Genomic DNA, 24,598 nt, shown 5'->3' with positions numbered 1-24,598 from the left:
GTGAGATGGTTAGGTCCAAAATTTGCGTACCGTAGGTCATTATTGGTAGGATATACACGTCCCATTCTTTGCCCATGTTACTTTTAAAGATATGTTTGAGGGAACAAAATCTTTTCCAGGAGTTTACTATTCTCTGCTGTATCTCAATGCTATTCAGGTTTTGGAAAGCCATTATTTTTCCCAAGTATTTGAAACTAGTTTCGTGCTCTATTTTGTGTTTTCCCAGATAGAGACCAAGATTGGCGATATTTACATTTGACATAAGTTTTGGTTTTTTTTGGCATTTATTGTCAGCCCTACGACTGATGTTAAATGCTATCTAACTTTAAATAAATTTTTTTTTACAAGTTGATATTAAAATTGCAGTGTAGGTACTTACTGTACGATAAACCTTAAGGAATTACGGGCGCCACAGCAATATTGGATAAAAGGCTTGATTGATTTTATAAAAATAAGGTACAAAAAATTTCAACCGCAAATCTAAACTTTTCGTTGCTGCCCGTTCCACCTTAAATCCCTTTTTTTTTTCTAGATTTTGTTCAAATTCAAATCAGTTTCGTTTCAATATTAACTGCTAGAATAATAATAATTGACACGTCCATGTTTGAATGCTACTTGGATTAAGAAAGATAATTTAAAAACATAAAGATATAACCGTAAACTTTTATACAAAACTAAATGATTCTAGTATGATTAGATCAAATCAAGATGATTATGTTATAAAACAGAATTAATTTTAAAATAGGCGGTTTTTATTATTATCAATATACCAATATAATAATACTATATGCTGCTATATTCACTATATAGTAATGTATGGGTTCGTTCAATTTCTTTTTGCTACAATAGATTGTGTAGTAAGTACTTAATATCCTGTTTAAATATGTGCTTGCTACATTATGTACGGTTATTTAATTTATAGGGGACTATAAACGTTTAAATATTTTGATCCTCTATTTTGATTAGTTATTCAACATTTTCATTCTACAGCGAAGAAAGTTTACCTTTTCTTACTCTTACTTTCAATGATTGACTCGAATTTGTTCATTTCTAATTTTAAAAGTATTGTTTATACTTAAAAACCTCTAAGGAAGTCAGCATTGAGAAATCAATCAACGAAAGAGTGAGCGATTTTCTCAAAAAATACTAGCCCGAGGAGGAAATGAACCCGATTTTTGAATTATTTGGGTCAAAATTACCCTAGAAACCGATTTTGAGCAAAATTGGAAACAACAAAATTTTTTCGATTTTTTCGATTTTTTTGAAGGGGTACCCCTTAAGAAAATTGCAAAAAATCGAAAAAAATTTGTTGTCTCCAATTTCGATAAAACTCAGTATATAAGGTAATTTTGACCCAAAAAATTCAAATTTCGGGTTTATTTGATAATTGGATGCACAGTTTATGAGATATTAACCAAAATTTCATATGATGAGCGATTTTCTCGAAAACTACAAACCCGAGGAGGAAATAAACACGATTTTTGAATTATTTGGGTCAAAATTACCCTAGAAATTGAATTTGAGCAAAATTGGAAACATCAAAATTTTTTCGATTTTTTTGATTTTTTTGAAGGGGTACCCTTAATAAAATTGTAAAAAATCGAAAAAATTATATTATCTCCAATTTCGATAAAATCCAATATTTAAGGTCATTTTGACCCAATAAATTCAAAAATTGCGTTCATTTGAAGACTGGAAGCATAGTTTCTGAGAAAACTTTCAAAATCACATACAAAGACCGATCTCTCTTATCGATTTCAAGCCCTGGCTTAGAAACTATTTCTCTATTAGTCAAATAAGCTGAATTTTCGTCGCTTTTAGAGTTTAATTACTTAAAAAAAAAAAGAACAAAAACAAACTAGACAAAATTTTGAAAGTGCTAATCTTTCATGGATGAATTTGCTAAATTATACTGTAAAATTGAGGATAATCAAGGAATTTGGAAAATTGATTTATTATGACGATCTATCAACAGGAAAACTATAACAAAAAATATTCGATTACTTTATAAGTTGGTAGATACTCATATATATACTTATTAGACAAAATTGGTAACGTCTATGTACTGCTTTAAATCTATGATACGATTTATTTTCAAAACGTAAGTAAGTATTATACACCGCCTACTTATATGCAAATTTGACGCTTGTTTTTTTTTTTTATTTTTACTTCTTCTTCAATGATCAGACAAAGGTAAACACCAATAACATATTGAATAATAAAAAGAAAAATAAGAACTGAGAGCAGAGTAGAGCTATGCATACCTATAGCTGATACTTATTGTTGTTAAAGAGACGATGTGTGGATAATTCCTACGCAACCTAACAACTTACAACAACATCACATAAATTTTTACGCTCGATTTAGGAATTCTATATGCATGATTGTTATAAAAGATATATTGTTGTTAGTATAATATGAATGTTGAATACTTTTAAATCATTTTAAAGTAGATTATCGTTTTATTGTCTAGGAGTGCTTAATGGAATTCGATTTAGTAAATGGGCAAAAATGTGAATTATAGGCGTTTGAGGTTGGTTCAATCGAAATAAACTACTAACTATATAACAGTAATCGAATTCTAAAAAAAAAATTTTACTTTTTTAATCAATAAAAACTTTCTAATTTAAAGTGTTCATCTACCAATTACCAATTATGGAGTAGAGTGAACTTTTCATTGAGCTTGGCTGCCTAAAATGTGCGGCTAAACACCCAACGTTTTTCGCTTGAAGCATTTTTATCGATAAAAGTGATTTTTCGACTTTCCACTTAATAAAGCCACGCTGTATTACTATTTACTGAACAACATGTATATTGTAATAATGGTATTTTATCAGAATGAAAGTCGGCTGAAGACTGATTGCCTATGTGGTTTTGCTTTCGATAAAAATAATAAATTAGAAGAAAATAAAGTATAAAACTTTGTTCTTCCTTACTGTTCGTTTACAAGCTGGTCATTTCTGATGTTTAAACATATCGTTAAATTTTGAGGAGGTAAAGTGTCTAATAAACTCTGAGTTTATTCTTGTTTTTGGTGGGTTTAAATGCAGCTAAGTGATTTATATGCGAGGAAAAACCTTTTTCTTCTACCAATTCGTTGTTATCATTAGTTGTTATTTTTAAAAACAAGATATTTACTAACAGTAATAATTTCCGTGTATATGATTTTATTAAAAAATTGAATATAATTCAATTGTTCTAGCATCTCCGCCTACGCGAAAACTATTTATCGAAAATTATAAAGTAATTTAAATAAATAATATTTCAATAGTTTATGAATTTATAGGATGTATTATTCTGTTGACAATATTTATTTAAAAAAAATTAAATTTCATTTTTTTTTAAATGTGGGCTGGCTTGTCTGTCTGTTTTATAAATTCAATATGTCTTTTAGCTCCGATCTTTGAAATTGATATTCTAAAAATTATTATAATTTTTGAATAAATTCATATAAATATTTATTTTTAAAATGTAATTTAAATTGTCATAAAAGACAGGCAACTATCATCGTGTTTTAAAATGAAAGTTTGGGCTTCGCAAATTTTTCTGGCAGAAATATGAAAAATACAATTTTGCTTTGTATATAGGGACGGTAGAATCATAGTGATCCAAGTATCATTTTTGTATTTGTGAGAACGTAAAGAATAGGTGTTTTTAAGTTTCAAAGAAATTAATGATTTTTACTGGTTAAAAAATTTTTACTGGTACTTAATAATTGAAAATATTTAATTATTTCCATGAAAAAATGGTTAAAATTTCTCGGGGGAAAATAATGAAAAGTTGGATGAATACACTTGGATGAGTGGTGCCATGAATTAAATTTGAAAAAAAATGGTACTTGGATCTCTATTTTTCTACCATCGTCATAAATAAGTGGAACAAGATCTATAAAAAAAAATTTAAGTCAATTAAAAAAGATGTGTTCATGCCTCATTACTTGATTTTCCTCCTTTTAAGTAATGTTTACTTAAATAAACAAAAAAAAAAACAAAAAACAAAAATAATGATTCATGATAGTTTACAAAACATCTAATTATATTTAATAAACTTATAAAATATGGTTTTCTTTGAAACAAATATGACGTTATATTTTTATTATTTATTTAACAAAAAAAAAATTTAATAACAAAAAATTTATGTAAACATACTTTACACAGAAGTTATTTTTATTTAATAACTTAATTTAAGGCATTTTTACTTTAAAAAAAATACATACGTAATGACGTATTTTATCTTGAAACGCATCAACCATTCGATGAAATGAGTCTGAAAAAGATAGAGTGTCTAAAAAAACATCAAGTAATTAGCTTTTTTCCAAGGCATATAATTTTGGAAAATTTTTACACTAATTAGAAATCAATCTGGTTGAAGATTCTTGAGACATCTGAAGCTATACATAATTGAAATTCAACAGGGGACTGATACCATGACAAAATTTGAAAGTGAAATTAAAATTGATTAAAAAACGAAGAAGTTAAAAGCAATCAAAGATTGCATTCAAAGGCTACCCATCTCCTTTTAGCAAAACAAAGTTTTATATATAATCTCAATGGCGGTACCCACGTATGACGTCACTTGTTGGTATCTTCCTCTCTGTTTAATTAAGGATATTAAACGTTCATATCTTGCATACTAGTAAAGATTTTTAAAAACCAACTTTACTTTTCTATTCGTGAAGTGAGAATTTTTCATCTGAAGTAGGATGATGATATAGTCAGAAACACATATTTCCTGATAATATTCCCCAATTTACGTACGGAAAAGTGATTTATACGGAAACTATAATTTTTTAAATTACGATTAAAGAAAAATTGTTAATAATTAAGAAAAAAAAATAGATGTTTGTATATTTTACTGATTAATTTAAAAGATCTAATCACTATTTCTTCTTTTTTTTTTGTAAGATTTCAATATTGATCTCTAAAATTATTTTAGAAAAAAACTTATTTTTAATTTAATTAAGGTCTTGTTGGTAAATTGAATTAAAGTAATTAGATATAATCTCATCTCTTACAGACTCATCATTTTTATGAGTATTTATTGGAATCGTTATTGGTGGTCTGAAATTATAAATTAAATTGTAAAAAAATACGGGAAACATTGAAGATATTTAATTATTTTACGATTTAATTAGATACGAGATTAGTTTATTACTATACTGATGCGATTTTTATCGAATTATTATTTTTTATAAACAAAAAATTTATGTAAAAAGTTCCTATTTCAAAGTGATTTTAATTTATTTTAAAATTTATGTATTTTTTGAGTGATTGATCAAAGTGGAGATCTTGATGATGAAAATTCATGTTTCTAAACAGTAAAACGGTAACTATGGCAACGGAATTCCTCACGAATCGAGCTAGTAATTTATATTTGCTAAAAGGGCATGCTAAAATGATTTTCAAATCAGTAATTTTCGCACGTTTTTTCTTCAGGAATGTGTACTAGTAAACGCAATAAGACTTCGAATCGAACTTTTATCACAATCTGTTCTCCGACCAGAATCTATAATCCGCTGTCATCAAATATAGAACGCTTTGTTTCTAAAAAAAAAAGGCTACAAGCCAATTATTGATTTAATAAAAAAAAATTAAAATTCTTATGTTTAAAATTCCCACATTGTACGTAAGATACACGATATTTATTTATTTTTATTTTTTCTAATTTAAAATCGATCATACAATTGATTGATGATTGTCTTTTATATGTACCACAATAAGAATTCCAATCACTAATAAGTGCTTGCTGATCGATACTTTATTCCATTGTTTGCACTTGTTTTGTTGCTTGTAAGTGCGTTAAATAGACAATTACCAACAAACTCTATATAAAAGTGGGTTACATATAGATGATGTAAAAATTACTAGAATATTTTTGCTGATAAATAATTTATATAGAATATTATTTATTTATTTTTATTATAAAAAAAACTATTAACTTTAATCGCCATATATGTGAAATAATAACGTTTTTGAACTTTTTTTTTACAAAAAATAAAGATTGTTTTTTGTATTTTGAAACAATAACCAAGAATTTGATATAGTTTCTTTTTTATTGCAATGTTGCTATTTTATAGACTAGATAGTTTGGGGCAATATCGTTCTAAAGAATAAAATTTGCAAATAACTTTTCACGAAATATGGATAATTTTTTAGGACGTAGCCCATGTGATTCTTATTAAAGATCACCATTGGCCACAATGAAAAAGTGGATTTTGAAAGATATACAAATCTTTTCTCTTTGTTTTTTTCGATTTTTTTAAAGGTGACTTTTTAAGTAATTGCAAAAAGTCGAAAAAAATTTCTTTCCTTTATTTCGATAAAGCAGTACATAAAGCCGAATAGTGCATAGATAAATAGATAATTTTGACTTAAAATATTCAAAAATTGGTTTTATTGAATAATTCAATGCATCTTTTCTGAGACGTAGCCATAAATTATTAGAAAACCAATAAAATTTTACTCTTATCGGGAAATTATTTTCTTTGTTTTTTGTGATATGTTTGTTTTGATATCTTCATTCGAAATATCTCAGTGTGACAGCTCAAACATTGACCCAATTATCTGTCATTCCTGTAAAAAATAAAAAATTCTGGCAAAAAATATTTCTAGCAGGATAAATCCTGGCGCACCTTTTCCATATTGTACCTATAGTTAAATAGTATTGATTCATATGCGAAATTTCTAAATTCGTATAAGTTCAGTTTTACTGTCACGGGTTCCATGGCTATTTGGCTATGGAAGGATTCACTTCAGAATGATAGCACCCTTATTTACTAGCCTATTATTACAAGAATGGTATGAAACTAGTTACAATTTTCATCACACAAATAAACCATGTATTTAGAGCGTTGTTTGAACGCAATGATGACATGAAGTAAGCTACAGATTCTATGTAATTTTTTTATTTATTTTAGTTTTTTTATTTTTTTGAGATATTATTGTGTGGTAATATTACTTGTAATGATCGTTTATAAAACATATTCTAGAATTCTTTTTAGAATAGTTTTAGAAAAAAATATTCTTACTTTATAAAGTAACTAAAGCTTAGTTCAAACGAACCAAAACTTCAGTAATTTCAGTGTCGAAATTTACTAATGAAAAATTGTCCGACTATTTTTTAATGGACTTTAAAATTTCCAATTTTACATTTCCGAATGACAGATTGTTCTGAAAGTTCTAAAATGTATAGAAAATTTTTATCTTTTTTTTTTTACAAATTTTGCGATCATTTTATACTTTTTATCTTGCAATCATTACGATTTTCGTTTTCTCAAAAAATGCATGTAGTATAACTGTTTCTTAGCTTTTTCGCATAAACTTCATGGATTACAGTATATATACAGGATATTTTAACATTTAACTGAGTTATTTTAAATTTTTTTTCTTTTTATGTTACAGGTAAGACAAATTCCGTTTTTACACGTCGTTCGAAAAAGTAAGTCAATTATTTCTTAAGGATACGCAATACCAAAATAGGAAAGCGATATTAATGCTCTTTCGTTCACCACGGTTTTAACTCAATTCAGAAGGCAGATAGAAGATCATATTTTTGGTGACACTTTCGTTTTAGTAACGAAACACCTTAATGTAGAAAATTCGTCGTAATTAGGAGAAATTTTCTCAAATTTTTTGGGCAACAACAAATTTTTTTAAGGTTTTTCAAAAGTGAATCGCTAGAAATAAGTTTAACAATAAAATATTCAATAAATAAAACGATCATGAACCAATCATTATTGATCTCTACCAAATACATGAAGTATAAGTTTCAAATAGAATCTACAGTTCGCTCTCATCTGTAGATCTTTTGAAATGAAAACACAGGTGCACTCTTGTGATTATCGATATAAAAAGTTGCAATGACCAATAATATTGACTGATTACAAAAATATCTCTTTGATTATTGAAGAGTGCAATCTTCTTTAACTAAGCAACATTTTTTTTTTTTGTTACTTATAATTCGAAAAAAAAACTCCCAGTGTCTGAGTTAGCGACCGTCAATATATAATCAAGTTACAATGATTTTTTACCTTTCAAGGATTGTAGTTCTTAATTTTTTTTTACGGTTTGAATTGGTCAATCGCTTATATATACTTGCGGTTCTGTAACCGATGTCATTATCAAGTTTTTTTGTGTGTAATTTCTAGCTGTGAATGCTAGGCTTAGTACTCATGAGAATTGTTTGTGAGTTGAATTGATTTCGTCCAAATTAGGGTTCCAAGTAGTGTCTGAAAAATGAAAGCTTGTAGTCGAGATAAAATGTCCAATTATCCAGATATAATCGTAAGACTCCTGAAATTGTGTAGCTTCTTCTTCAGGAACTTTTATTGTGTTTAATCGAAACAATTGATTTTTGCTAAAAACTGTGTTGATCTGCATTACGCCCCCTTAGAAATGAAATGTAGAAAGTTAAACGAAAAAAAATAACAAAATTTCTTACATTTTTTTGTAAGTTTTTAAAACATTAAAAACATTTTAATAACACTCCTTTTTAATTGAAACCATTGTTTTAAAAATAGTGACATTAAAATTAACAAATTATTGTGGATAATTTATATAGATAGGTATTGATTTAAAAAAAAAAAAAATGTAAAAATGTAAGACCCATGTTCAAATTGTTAAACATACTCGAATTTTTGTACACGGTTTTATTTTGTAAGTTTGTTTTTTTTTAAAGGCTACGCTGACATCACACAAAATTAAAATAATTCATTATTTTTATTGAAGAACCAGAGCCAGGTCTGTAAAAATTTTGATCTTGGGCTGGACTGTACGTTTTTGTCATTTTATTGTTTCCAGAACTTGTGTTTTGAAAAATCAAACACTTTTTGTTCCCTAAAATTCAACACTGTCAGCTTAATTTGTAAATTACTCACCAAACCATAACAACAGCTTCTAAAGCTTTTAGCAAAATAACGATGGAAATGTTTGAAAGTGTAACCTACCCGTAGAAAGTTGTTGTATATCATCAGGCTTAAACTGAGTTTTGACAGGCGTTGATAATAAATCTATAAATAGTAAGAAACCATAGTAATTTACCACAACACTGTTCAAATGAATGAAATAAAAAATAGCCTGCTCTATTAATCGTATTGTTATTTCATACACTATTGCGGTTTTTTTAGGCTTCAAGCCCGCTTGTCTGTCATATTGACTGAGATTATTAGTGACCTTTCGTGAAGAGAATGAGCCGCTCAATCAAAATTTAACCTGTGTGGCCCGTGGTTTAATATGATTATTGAGTTAAAAGTAATAATGTAAGTACCATGTACTTTACTTTAAAATTGATTTAAAAATATTTAATAAAATTTACATAAATATATGGAGCGAATTGAAATTTTTTATTGATTTTGAAATACCTGTAACAACCAACAAACACTTTTACATACGCACACACAGGTACTTGCTCAGGTAATTTTAATGACAATTATTTGTTATTATTATAGCAGAAAGTACAGAGATGCGATCCGAGTTAATTAAAAAATATATAATTCTTGGTAAAACACAAGCAGACAAGTTATGCACTTATTTATGTACAAATTAACAATTATTATAAATAATAATTGTTGTTATTTACCTAATGGGAAATTATGTTTTTTTATGGATGTAGTCCAAGATTACAGGGCAGTTACCAATACGACAGTCTTTCTTATAACATAATTATTCAAAGAGCAATACTATCTCCTTGACTAAATAATGAAAAAAAAGTTGGTCTAGTGGTTAACATGTTCAACTTGTAAACAAGATATCCTGGGTTCGAAACTCGGTGGTTGTTTAATTTTTTTTTTATCATTTTTAATTCTGATATATATTTTATTTCAATAAACAGAGAATCGTTAAATAACATTTTTTGTAAAATTTCTTTAAAAATCTTATAAATAAATTCATTAATATTTAATTAATAAACAATAGAATAATAACAATAATAATAAATAATAATAATATATTAAAAATATTTAGATATTTTTAATGTTACAAAACACACCTTGAAAAAAATAAATAAAAATTATTTAAATAATATTCAATATTTTTATTTTAATATTGTAGTTGACTCTTCATAAATAGTGTCATCTGTATTAAAATATTAAAGAAATAAAATAATTTTTTACGCACTCTTATGAACTTAAACAAACTATATTAATGGAAATATAAAGGGTGTTTATGTAATATTTTCCCACTTCATAAAATCGATAGAGACAAACTTCAAATCCATTTAAAAAATATAGAAAAAATGTAATAAAATGCTTTTTCGAGTACAATTAAAAAGAACTAAAATGTCACCAATAAAATGTAAAATATTTGGAAGTTTAACGTTCTTATAAGCATACATAATGCAATCTTAATGAAAACTTAATATTATTTAGGTAATTAAGGTACTGAAAGCTAAATGTAATACAGTATTGACACCATATTAAAGTATTTTTACACCCAAAATAATCGTATTTGTTTTCCATTCATGGCTAAGTTTTTATTTTTGGAGCACCATTTTCTTTCATTATTACAAAAAATTAAAAAAAAAAAAACTGTATGTGATGGTGATGTTATCACCATCAGACAGTCACTAAACAGCTCGTCAATTGTTCTTCAATTCAGGTGTTCAATCTGGCCACAGAATGATCTGATCCGGGTTATTCTTAGCGTACTTGTACTACCGTCGAGACGAATCGGAACTGTGCCATCAGTGCCCATAGTAATGCGTTCCTCAGATAACCACTTCCAGATCACACGTTGTGTATTGACTGAACAATTGAAAGTGATCGACTTGCATGAGCTTTGAACTTAAACCTTTCGATTAGAAGTCCAACACTCTACCAAGTCTACCACAACCACCGTTGGAAATGACAACAAGAAAATATTATATAAATTTTTGCTCAATTTGTCTATAGCGCTAAAAATTGCTAACTACAAGTGGGTTGATTTTTTTTAAATAATGAAAAAAATTTGTGTTGTTAGGGTTTATCAATTATTTTCAGAAATCTCGCTTTTGATTCGAACCCGGGTACTTTGTATCCGTAGCCAGAAGTGCAAACAACTGACACCTATCTTGAATTTGACAGAAGTAATGTTCTTTAAAAGTAGAATTATTTAAAACTCTAAACGTTTAAAAGTGCAAGTTAAAGTTTTAATCAAAGAACTATTTATAAGATTTCGGTGTTCTGTCGAATCATTTCAAGTGTCAATAGGTTGTTTGACGGTTGAATACACATCAAACACCCTTTATAAATACACTTTTGTAAAACACATAATAAATATCTAAGACATATTCATACATACATTATTATAAAAAGAAGAATGAATTAAAAATTTGCATATAATGTGATATTATTCTTTTTTACACAACGATTGTTGAAGAGGTTGGATGGGATGTTTTTTCAAAGTATATCATAGGTTATATTGTTGTAATAAAATTGTAATTTACAATACTTATATATGAAAGATGGGCACACATTAAATTAGATCGTGAGCTCATAATAAAGTCAAATTTCTATGATTCTTTTATTATTCTTCGTCTTTTTGATTAATAGACAATAAAGGATTCTAGTGTCTAGCTAGAAAAATTGGACGAGATTCTGATCTGAGACCTACCCATGTCAATTGTTAGAATTCCTCAAAATAACATTTCTAGCCTACTTCCAGTGAAAGTTGTTTTTTGGTGTAGTTAAGGATGTATGAGCATGACAACAATGTTTGATTTAAAGGCTCAAAATTTGTTTGTAGGTAGTCTTTTATTCAAAGAATATGTGGTTAAAATTTCAGCTTAGGTATCCGTGCAAATTTTTAAGAAAAAAGTCATTAAAAATCGATATAAAATACATTGGCTCTTATGGAGGAATCTCAAAAAACGACATATTTTGGAAGTTTTTGATAATTTTCATTTGGAATGAATGAAAACAAATTAAAAAAAAACTTTTTAATTGAAAGTAAACATATTAGCAATGAATTAGAAAGGAAAAAAACTAAGTGTCACCGTCCATATAAGGGATGTAAGAGCAGGGTAGACTAAGGGATGAAATTATTTTTATCTTATTTTCAACTTTGATAATGAATTTTGTTATAACTTCATGAATGTAGACGAAAAATAAGAATAAAATTTTTCGATATGTGTCTTGGTTTTCGAAATATCGAAAGCTAAATAATTAAACAAAATTTTCAATTTTCGATATTTTGAAAATTAAGCCAGATATCGAAAAATTTTATTCTTACTTTTCGTCTTTTATCGTCAAGTAATATCGTAATATAAATTTATCATCAAAATTGAAAATATCTATTTTTAAATTTGTGCCCCCACTACCATGCTCATACATCCTTAAATAACCACTCCATCACAAACAGGTAACTTCAGTTTATTTTTCAAACTTTTCTATAACATGTTAAATAGTTATATTTCAAAGTAAACGTAATGGAAAATTATCGGAATAGGCTTGATTTTTTGGGGGATTCTATTAAATGATGTGAGCAGCGTTGAAATCAGTGTCTCAACAGATTTTTGGAGCTAAATACTGGTCTATTATGAACTAGACCTTTATTAAAACTCAAAAAGGTAGACAAAAATAAAAATGAAAATTTCCTTTCGTTGTAAGCTCACGGACCATTACATGATGTATGTAAAATATAGGAGTAAAAGAGACAGATAGCTCTGATTTACAATATATATGATTATTATTGTATATAAATGCTTAAAGGTGTGAATCTTACAAATCTGAATAAAAGAGCAGCTCAGCGAAAGAACGAGCGATCTTCATAATAATAATTTCTGTTTTTTTTTTTCTGTGATGGTGATATTTTATATTTCAAAAAACCTACACACATGGCCATTATGTATCATTTTAAAACATTACAGTAAAATTTGTTTAAATAGTTACAGTTAAGAGTCCTACAGTGGTATCTGTTTAAGCAGCTCGAAATATTAGTTAAGGTACGTTTCGACACCAAAACGAAAGTGTTACCAAATAAAATAAAATTTGGTGAATCAATTAATAAGTATTTAATACGGCTCCTGTATAAATTTCCAGTCAATTCTCTGTACGGTTTACGACAGTTTACGAAAATTTCCTGTATAAATTTCCAGTCAATTCTCTGTACGGTTTACGACAGTTTACGAAAATTCCCGATCAACTTTTCGGATACGTAACCCTAAGCTCACACTTGAAACATATCTTAAAGCACTCTCTATTAAATTACCTATTTCTTTTAAGCGTTTTAGAAAGCTGAATCGATTTTGAAGATCATGGCCTATTCTTTAGTTGTTTCGGGTATGGAACTCTAAAGTCGAACTTAAAACATAGGTAAGAAGACTCTCGATTAAATAACCTTTCAAACGACACAAAAAATCAAAATAGGTTCATCCGTTTAGGCGCTACGATGCCACAGACAGACACACACACATAGCGGTTAAAACTGATATTGATAGTTACTTTCTCCTAAACTTTGGTATCATTTACTTCTCCAAATGTTTAAACTAAAGTTGAATTAGTGAAAATTTACCCTTTAAAATTATCCACCCATTCTGGCCGAAAAGAAATGTATAATTACCAAGAGACCTTACGCCAAAAAAAATAGAAAGTTAATAATTTCGCTTGATAATAATTACTACATATTTTTAGATCATCACAAAATATATTCTAAGCCGTTTATTGTTAAATATTTTAACACCTACTAAAAGAAATTAATTATAGATTTAACAACAACAAAAAAAGTATGTATACAAAAAAAGGTCTTTAAGGTCTTTAACCGTCGACCCTCATTTTATTTTTGATGTGTGGCTTGTCTGACACACTGTTATAAAAGTCATCATAAACAGGTATTGTGAGTGAATATGATTTATGGATATTAGAAGAAAAAAAAAAATTAAATTATTAACAAATATTTATAACTCAATTTGTCTCTAAACGCATGTAACAACAAAAAACCAATTAAAAATTTGTTTTGTTAAGGCCTAAATGGAGTCATATTGCGATCTTTTAATTTCAAAAAAAAAAAAATTACGTAATGCTCGTGTGAATTTTTATATCAATTAATTTTTGTCTATCAATAGGGACTTAGAAAATGTATGTCTTTTTAGGCCCCTGCAGTCATTTTAAAATTACGTAATTCTGTGAGAGAATTTTGTATCAATTGATTTAAAAAAAAAGTAAACCGAGGGCCACACGAGCATTAATTTAAACGTGCGTTAATTTTTAAACAATATATATCTTTTACTTTCGTCACCAGGCTTGTATTTCGATAACTGTGGTGTTTCGACAACCTCGATTTCAAAGAGGAAATTTTTTTTCAAAATATTTCATAATAATTCTTAATAAATCAGGCCTGAAATAATATAGGATTGGTTTGATTACAAAATTATTATAGATATATTTTTGTATTTCTTATTTTATCATGAATCAAAATAACATCAATCTACAATTAATTAAAATTTTATCTTATTTATTAAACCTAAAAATAGAAATAACAAAAAAACCTTGTCAATTTATTATATTGATCTTAATCTATATCAATACTATTCAATCAATAAATAATAATTTTAAACTTTACTTAATAAATAAATAGCCAATAACTCTAAGATTAACTAATATTTTTCATTATTGCAGCAACAATATAATCATAGGAAATTATTGTCTTGATCATGATAGCTGCATATTTCTTAATTATAAATTAAAAAATTTGTTTTACAAATTTAAAATGTTGTTAAAAAGAGCGAGTACTATACAAAAATTATTAATAAATCATATGTTTCGAGAATTTTGGAATCATCTTCAGGTATTGGACAGTATTGTTGTAAAGTACTATGATTGCATGACACTCATAAATTTATTCAACGCCTGCTGAAACCCTGTTTAAACCTGATATTGTTTGTCTATTTCATGGCAAGGGTTGTGTCCTGACAAAATGATTCCAACGACGTTTCGAGCATATTCTTCAGGCATAGAAATCAAAACTATCATTTTGTCAATTGAAAATTAATTTTATATAAAAATATAAATATATATCAAATAAATATTTCGAAAAATAAAAATGATTATTAATAAATTTAAATAATAATATCAATAATTTTTTAATAATAATAATAATAAAATAATTTTAACAATCAATAATCATGAAATGATTGTCAATAAAAATAACAAAAGAAATATAAATAAATTCAAATAATATTCATTCAATCAATAAATAAATAAATTGTTTAAAAAAAAATAAAAAATAAGGTATTACTATTATATTAATATTATTATAATATTGGCACACGAACGCGACTCAAAACTCTTTACAAATAAATAAATACCTCAGAGTCAGATCAGACATCACTGTGATATTCTGAACATTATTATAACAAAACAATTTTATAGACATATTTTATTTATTTATATTTATTTATTTATTTATTTAATTTTTATTATTATTATTATTATTATTCTATTTATTATTATTGTTTATTATTCATGATTGTGATTGATATAATTTATTAAAAATAAATATGAAATTATTTTGATATTTTGTTTATTAATCACGAATTGTTTAAAATATTTTGATTAGAGCAAAGTTATGGCTATTCATTTATTATGTAATATAGATCGAAAACTTTATGGGACACGGTATAATCATTTGAAAAGCGTAAATCGTAAAAAATTTAAAATAATAAATTTATTGTTTTTTTTCCTTTATATTGTGAGGTTGCTCTTACTCTAAATTCAATCGAATTTAGATCTCTCGAAACATCAGGTCCTTGAATCTTAGTTTCAAATATCAAAGGATTCATATCTTAAGGTTTAGTTAATTTCAAATTTAGTTTAGTTTCGTAATTTTGAATAAAAATTGTTTGAAACTTTGATCTAAGTTGGGACGAAAGATTATGAAAAAGCTCCACAAGCCTTAAAAGTCCCAAAAAATTATTTTGAACGACATTCATCTTTGTTAGCATAAACCTGGTTCTCTTCTTTCTTGGTCAAAATCACTTTCGATAATAGTCTATATTCAAAATAAAATATTTCTATTAATTCAAGCTTTTCTCCATTTCCCACGAAATTTTTGAAATAGCATGGAAAATTGATAGATCAAAATTGTGTCAATGTATTTTGTTTTATTAATGTGTGGGGATATAGTTCAGTGGTAGAGCATTCGACTGCAGATCGAGAGGTCCCCGGTTCAAGCCCGGGTGTCCCCTAGAAGAAAAATTTATTTTTAGGAATAATTATGAAGTTTAACCTACGTTCCTCAGACATATATGTCTATAACACAGGCCACCCACATCATTACTTTTATCTATTAAGCCACACCCAAATACATTTAAATTTTTATGTTGAGGGTGGAGTCGGTTACTTCGTTCTTGCCCAAGCGATGCCCAAGTGTGATCAATTTACCGCCCCATTAATATAATTGATCAGACTGCCGCTGCCTAGATTTCTAGCCACAACCTTAGTCTAAATAGTAAACGGTTAAAGTTGATTGGGTTTTAACTCGCTCGATTTTTTTTCACTATGTATCCAAAAAAATTATATTTAGGTCGATTTTTCATTAAAATTGTACTTCTTCAGTTTAAATTAATTGAATTACGTAAACATTCTTCTTGATGTCCCGAAAAATTTAATTAAAAAAAACTTGACATTTAAAAGTAATATTTTTGTTCTTCTTAATAATTTAAAAAAAAAAAAAACAGAAATTAATCTCATTAATCTGAAATCTACATCAAATTGGCGACGAACAAGGTGGAGTAGGTACAGTGAAACATCCATACATTTAAAAGTGATACGAAGATGACCTTATAAAGAACATCATTTCACTCAGCCTAGCTAGCTAGTGTGTGCTATAGAATGCGCTCGTTCTGCTTCTCTTCTTTGGTCTTTGGTGATATTAAAACAGGCGTGGTTGATTTTATTTTATTTTACATTTTATATACATTTTGCTTGTATTATTATTATTATTATTATTAATTTTATTATCATGACCTAAATATTACATAACTTTAAAGAAGTAATGTTACATTAATTGACCAATATTGTCCTATACCATAATAGGCTATGGGCCAGGTGTAGTATTTGACACAGTCAATCGTATTATTGCCAAGGATAACAACTTCATTTCTCACGAAAAGGACGACACTCAAAGCTTAAGGGTAAATGTCTACCAGCAAAGTTGTCTAAATTTTTTATATGTAGTTGTTCAAAGCTTTCCAAACAGGTTTTTTCTGCTGATATTTCATGCCTATTTCGATATAAGTAGTTCAAGATATATTTTTTTATATTTTCTTGATAATTTTCATGATTTAACATAAAATGACGCAACTGCGTTCACATCCATACAATACTAAATTATTACAAGTTTAAACCTGCTATTCAAATACATGGAGACTTCAATAGCCGATACGAATTCAAACCCAAAATAAAAGTCATAATATCCAGACCACATTTGTAACCCCCCGAACAAAATAAAAGGAGTGTTTTAAGTTTGACCGCTATGTGTGTGTCTGTCAGTCAGTCTGTCTGTCTGTCTGTTCTTAATAAATTTTCACGTGCGAGTTAAGGGTTCCGTATACGAAAAAACTAAAAAATTGACGATGATATTCGAAATCGGTGAAGCTTGGAAAATGCTTTAAGGGAAATTAAATGGGGGTTATTTAAAGGAGATTGTTCTTAGGTATGTTTGAAGTACGAGTTTAGGGTTCCGTAGCAGAAAAATTAGTTTTTTAAACTATAATGAATATTAATCAATTTTAAACTAAACTTTATAAGAAATTGCCCCCGATTAAGAAAATTTTAGTTGAAAAAAGAGTTGTTCGATGATATTCTTGAATGATTGTCAAATATTTTGCCTGGCCCTTGCTTGATAAATAAAGTAATATATACCTAAGTCAACTTGAAATAATATAATTTAAAGTATAATAATAATAATAAAATAATAATAATGAAGATTTTTTAACTGATAAGAAAAATTGAAAATAATATTATAAATAATATTAAAAAAAATATCGTGAATAGCGCACGGACGGTTCGGATGACTAAACTCAACTGAAACCAAAAACCTTACTTAAGTAAGAAGTTCTATATCTATGTATATGAATGTGTGTTGTTATTATTATTATAATGATTGTCAGTTTAAAAGTCAGATATTGTGCATTCACTTACTGACTTAAGTCAGAATAGTTTGACTTCGTATAACCATCTTGAAAATATTATCACTATTATATAAAGTCGACTATTATCACAAGCGATTTTAATGCGTTTTTTCGTTGAATACACCACTACTTGAACCTGAATCTCCACAGATAGATTTCACAACAAAAATGTCTCGTCTTAAAAATATTCTGAATCAATTTCCCATTCTTCTCATGCTATTTTGTTGCCATCTTTCAGCACTTTATTTCCGCAAAGATTTTCAGAGTAATGTAAGTGACTTCTGAGATTTCAAAGAAGCCTCCTGTAGATTAGAAAGCGATTGTCTTTGCCTCGAAAAGAGTGTAGGTACACAGCGATGTCTATTTAGTTTCTTCTTTTTTCTTCAGATCTTCTTTGAACACGTCACTCTTGAGGGGGACTACTGCTCGGAAAGAAATATATATTCTTCTTTTTAGAGTTTTTTTTTTGCACATTTACTGCCTCAGTTATTTCAATATATTTTGCTCAAAATTTGGTTCGACTTAGCCTTAGAAAAGGTCCATACTATTCTTAAAGATTCTCCATCTTTCATGGGATCTGAGAGTTAGGCTCAGGTCCTCCAAAACTGTCAGTTTTCCTTTTGTGTTCCATTGTTCTACTGTCACATTTGTCATAACTTTTGACATCATCTTCTTCGAGTTACTCATGTCTGCAATAGAAGTTCGATCACTGTCTAGTTCTTGCTATGAAAAGACTGGCAACTTTTGATAAGCCATGCTTTGACGACTTCTTGGGATAGGAATCTACATCAAGCCTCTAGTGTTCTTGTTCAGCTTAAAATCCTTCAAGAAAAAGTTACTCCTTGTATGTCATTCCTTTTTCAGGCATCAGAATGTGCTTTATTTACTCATGTCGTAATAACTAACGTCTATAGTCGTTAAGAATTCCTCCTGAAACGGTTTATATATGCGCCTCGTCGCGCCATCTCATCCTAGAGTCAGTCCATAATATTCAGTGACTTAAATAAGTAGTATTATAATATAGTGTATCTTCATTGCATCTTAAGTAATAATAAACAAATAACATCTGGTTGGTATCTTGTATCTTTGTTTAACTACTTTTAAGTATACTTAACTTATATATTACTCATCCAACTTTTTATTTTAATCTTCACAACTTACTCCACCTTGAATTACATCATCTTGCAAGTAATCATCATTTTCGTGTGTTTTTTTTTCATAATTAAATTACCAAGAGTAGGTATATTATTTTTTTAAATTAATAATTAGTTCAGATTTTTATATCGTTTTTTTTTTTTGTTGAAGATGATAATTTAAAATTGAAATTCGAGTTGAAGATTAAAATTATTTTTAATTTGATATATTTTAAGGTTGAAAAAAAAGTAAACTTGATTGATCAATAATATTGTACACTTGGGAGCAACAAAAATGAACCAACTGAAAACGTTCTGTGGTCCTACTGTATCTGTTTTTTCAGTATGACAATCCCTTTAGGGATTTTTGGCTATTAATTTCAAAATCTGTTTTAGACTAATTTGACCTAAGCGAAAACAGTGGCGTTGTACGAAAATCGATTAGATGTATCTATAATTTTCGAGATATCGGCTTCACGGATAAAAAGCCAATAATTCGGGAGAGATATAACCGAAATATCCCTTAAAAAAATCGAAAAAATTCGACAAAATGATATTCTTTCCAATTTTAACCAGAGCTCTGTTTTAGACTTATTTGGCCCAAGCGAAAACAGTGGCGTTGGACAAAAATCGATCAGGCGTACAATTTTCGAGATATCGGCATCACGGACCTGAAGCTGAGAATTCAGGCGATATTACATCGGAATATTTCAAAGTATGCAAGCCTTATGTCCAAATAAATTGGATTTTTATAATTTTTAGTTCAAAATTATCTTCATTAATTCTTGCCAAAGGGGGTTTATCCCACCAAAAACAATGCTGATAAGCAAAAATCGATCTGAAGTACTGTTCCCGAGATGTCAACATCTTGAATTAAATGTCATCTAATTTATATAAAAATAGGTTAATACTATGTTGACAATAACATACTTTCTAAGAGTCAAACTTTAATTTCTTTTTCTAAAAAATAGAATCAATTAATTTTTGAAAAAAGATTAGTTTATTCTTTACTAACAATAATACGAAAAAAATTATATTAAAATCTGATAAAAATATTAATTTATCACCAAAAAAAAAAAAAGAGAATAATTTACTGACATTAATCTGTAAAGTTGACGAAATTCTATTTTGAAAAATAGAATAATTACCATATGAATAAGCGTCTAATTATTTTTTTTTTATTAAAAAGAAAAATTATAATTCTTTTTTTTGTAAGTGTTAAAATTATTTATATTTATTTCAAAATAAAAATCTTTTAGTTCTGATTTAATTAACTGTTAAAAAAACTGTGTCTTTTATTTAATTTTGAAAAAAATTTACTTTGTTCATTAATTATATTTTAGACTTTTTAGAAAAGAAAAATTAATTATCATTTTTTTGAAAGTTTTGTAACAAGGCATTCATAATTTTGAATTTAAGAAAAAAAAATGTGTCATCCAATTATGAAATAAAAAATAAATAAATAAGTAGATTCAACTTCAAAAATATGAACCAAAAAATTAAAAAATTAGTGATAAAAGTAAATAGATTTTAGACATTTTAGTGTTTATAACACCCCAAACCAAATTAAAACATATTTTCTAATTTTTTTTTAAATATGTATAAACGAATTATTACAATTAATTACATATTTGAAAAAAAAGCCTCTTTTTGTATTGTGTAGGCTTTTGAATTTCGATTAGAAATTTTTTGACACGACCCATCATTCTCTTCTTAGACAGGTGTCATAATTAAATTAATAATTATTTCTTATAAAAAAAATGTAGGTGATATTTTTATTATTAAATAATCATATTAAATTTTAAAGTAGGCTAAAATAACATATTATTTTATTATTATTCTTATATTTATTTATTTAAACTTTCAGTTTTTAATCTTTATATTGTTCACTTATTAAGTATTATTTAATATTAAAAAATGATTTAATTTTTAAATAATATATATTTGAAGTATTTACATTTTGAAAAAAATAAATCTTTTAAAGTAAAATTCAATTTTTATTTTTAAATAATATTTTCTAAGTTGTATGCAACTTGAAGAAATTTTTTTATACTTTCAAAACAAGAGTCATAAAAAACATTTTTTGTTTTATTTTGCCATATCTAATAGAAAATATTGTCCTAAAATTCAATGACCTGCAAACATAAAACTAACATAGAAATCTTTACACAAAAATGTGCAAAAAAAACGTAAAAAAAATTGCATCAAAATAAGTATGAAGTTTTAAATATAAAATTTTTATCTGATTTCAAATCCATGTTAATATTTCAAGTATTTTTTTACTACTTTTTTTGTTTCAAAGTTGTTTTTGATCGCTTAAAATTGATAAAAATTTTTGTTGTCAATATGAATTTTAATCCAAATTCTTGATTGATAATTACGTATTAGTTTTTAATTATTTTTAATATATTATTTGTATTTTTTTTTTTTTATTTAATGTAATAATAATTTAAAATGGCTTCAGGTATCTGTAGTTAGCCAACCAATGATGCAGATAAGAAGAATTGGGTTAAAAATATTATTCTTAAAAAAAAAAAATGAAGATAAAGATATTACAAAAAAGGTCATCTCGATTTTTAACAACATAATTACATAATAATACGCCCACATTTCTGTTACACAGAAAACACTTGTAGCTTTAAAAATGAGTAAATTTATTATAAAATGTTCATCAATTCAAAAGCAGTAATTTTAACCAAGAGAATGTTCAAATTTCTACTTCGGGTTAAATCCTCCAAGTTGTAGAAGGGATGAAATAAGGACCTGATTTTCTAAGAAAAACTTGGATAATTTTTCCTGTGTTATAGATACTTTTTAGGTTTTTTGCCACTGGAAATTATGGAAATATTGCCAGAAATGTGATTATAAACATGAAAAATGGAAAAAGAATTTTTCATTACCTACGTCACTAGTCTTCACAAATAATTCTCTTGAAACAAATTTCAAGTAAAAACAAATCTTACAAAAATGCGTACAAATTTCTACATTTTAAAATATTTCATAAAAAATTTGTCAATCATTAAAATTCATTTAAAATTTCTTGATTCATTTGCTTTTCCGCTAATCGTCGAAAATGATGGTTTCTCAAATTATTCTATTATTTAAAATTATTACTATTTAAACTATAATTTCAGTTTAACATCATATATATTTAATTGTAATTTATTTTTTGTTATTTCATTTTATTTGTTTATATAATAAATTATATATAATTTAAAATTAGATGTTTACGTTAAAATGTTGTCACATAATAATAAGTGATTATTTATCTTAAATATATTTATGTTTAAAATAAAATTAAAATTTTATTTATTTTATGTTTTTAATGTTGTTAGTTTTAATGTTTAACAATTAATTTAAATTATTTTTAATTTTTCATTTCAATTAAATTGTTTATAATACAGTTTTGTTTAGAAATCTGACATCTTTTTTTTTTTAATTTAAGAAAAAAATATCATCTTTACTTCAAAATCTTAAATAGACTAGTTACCATGAATTTAAAGACTATTTATACAAAAATATTAATTTACGAAATAACCATAACTCCTATTGGGTGTCCCACGACACTTCTCGTTCTTTTTTTAATAGAAAAAGGCCCAAGTTAATATAAATCCGATCGTAACAAACACATTACAAAATATTTTGATTCATAATTATTTTGTAAGAAATCCAATTATTCAACCTGAAGCATAATGACTACCAGTTTAATAAACCAGAAGTTTTTAATAGAAGAAAAAACAAAATACTTCAAACTGGACTTGAAAAACAGAACAGAAAAATGCTTCCAGGTTTGAACCAATAAAAAAAGATAAATTATTATTTTCAAATGCCAAAATAAATCAAAATTCATTAAAAATAAAAATAAAATAATAATGATATTTGTTTTATTTATAAATTATTAATAAAAATATTTTTTAATATTTAATAATGAAAAACTAAATCATTAAATTGTATTGTACTTCCAATATAATATATAGCACGTATTTGAAGACTTTTTTTCTCGCACACCTTATAGTTGAATTGTATAAATTTAACATTTTTTGCTAGCAATTTTGAAAGACCATAATTTTTGTGGAATTAATAATTTTATTTCTACTTGAATTTAGGTTGAAATTTTGGATTTTTTACTGTTATTAAACCAAGTGCTTTTGTACTTACTTTCTTTTCAAATTTTAAGACTCTTACAAAAAAAAAAACCGCTTTGGAAATTCTTGAAGATGTACGTTTCTTTGCTTCTGTTTAAAAGTATATATAAATATACTGGCCAGTATAGAACGGCGTAGTTTCCTTGATCGTATACAATCAACTGACGCAATATCGCCAGCATCCTGGCATATATTTCAAAATACATACAAAAAGTATGTAGTCCATTTTATGATATTATAGAATTGAACAGAAAATAAATGACTTTCTTTTGCTATATGATGATATATTACTTCCGATAAATTATTTTATCGATTTAGAAATCTATCGTCGGTAGTATCTATAAGTAGTAAAAAAAATTGTACATAATTTATAATTTATTTTAATATATTCTCAAAGTCAAAGATGTTACAGAACATGTATAAACATATCTACAAAGTTGTTCATACTTTTTTTTTTATTAAATATGTTCTTTATTTTAACTTCATCATCATAGAAGTGTATAAAGTCGCTTGTACACATTATAAATAAGTGATATATGAAGAATAATTATCCAAACAGTGATTACCTGCGGCCCATTACACGGCTGTAGCGCGTTCACTCACTTTATTATTAACAATAATTTAACTTTTATCTTATAAATATACTTTAGTGTACAAATGAATTTATATGTTCTATATGTAAATATTTATTGATGTTCTAAGTGTACAAGATCATTGAAAACCTAGTCATGAATCTGCGAAATTTTAATCTGAAGTTTGTAACACTTAAAAGTATTCATGATACGAACAAAATTTTGATATAGGTCATCATAAAATCATTTAACTACTCCATTTTAGTTTGTCTGTCCGTCTGTCCACGCGATGGTTGCGATAACTTAGCACTTAAAAAATGAGTTTGAGTTAAATGAGCAACACATATCTCAATTGCATCTTGGGTACGTTGAAGCCATCTTGTAAAACGTAAGATTTTTTCTTGTATATCACTGTTTATCCGTGAGGGCGAAAATTAGTATTTCATCCTTATTTTATTTCAATAAGGGGAAAAATATCAAAAATTCAGCCTATTTGAAATGAACTTTTTCGTGACGTTACTATCTCTTACACCATACGGCAAAAATATACGGTTTGGTGGCTTCTAAACGACTATAACTTTACCAACACAGATTTAGGAAAGAGTTTCTGAACAATTTTAACATTTTTAAAGAAAATTATCTGTGA

At 26.7% G+C, this 24,598-nt stretch overlaps 1 protein-coding gene and 1 non-coding gene across 2 annotated transcripts in view; both read left to right on the top strand.

The window, feature by feature from the left end:
• LOC123300245 (early growth response protein 1-B-like) overlaps positions 1 to 24,598 on the top strand; it is a gene marked incomplete at its 3' end in the record, with an annotated part of 165,648 nt that overhangs the window by 41,546 nt on the left and 99,504 nt on the right. The window lies entirely within an intron of this gene.
• Trnac-gca lies at positions 16,084 to 16,155 on the top strand. Its single transcript has one exon. It is a non-coding gene; the product is annotated as a tRNA-Cys (tRNA).

This window comes from Chrysoperla carnea, chromosome 5 (assembly GCF_905475395.1).
Source record: "Chrysoperla carnea chromosome 5, inChrCarn1.1, whole genome shotgun sequence".
Classification (NCBI taxonomy): domain Eukaryota; kingdom Metazoa; phylum Arthropoda; class Insecta; order Neuroptera; family Chrysopidae; genus Chrysoperla; species Chrysoperla carnea.
This window is presented reverse-complemented; position numbering and strand designations above follow the sequence as displayed.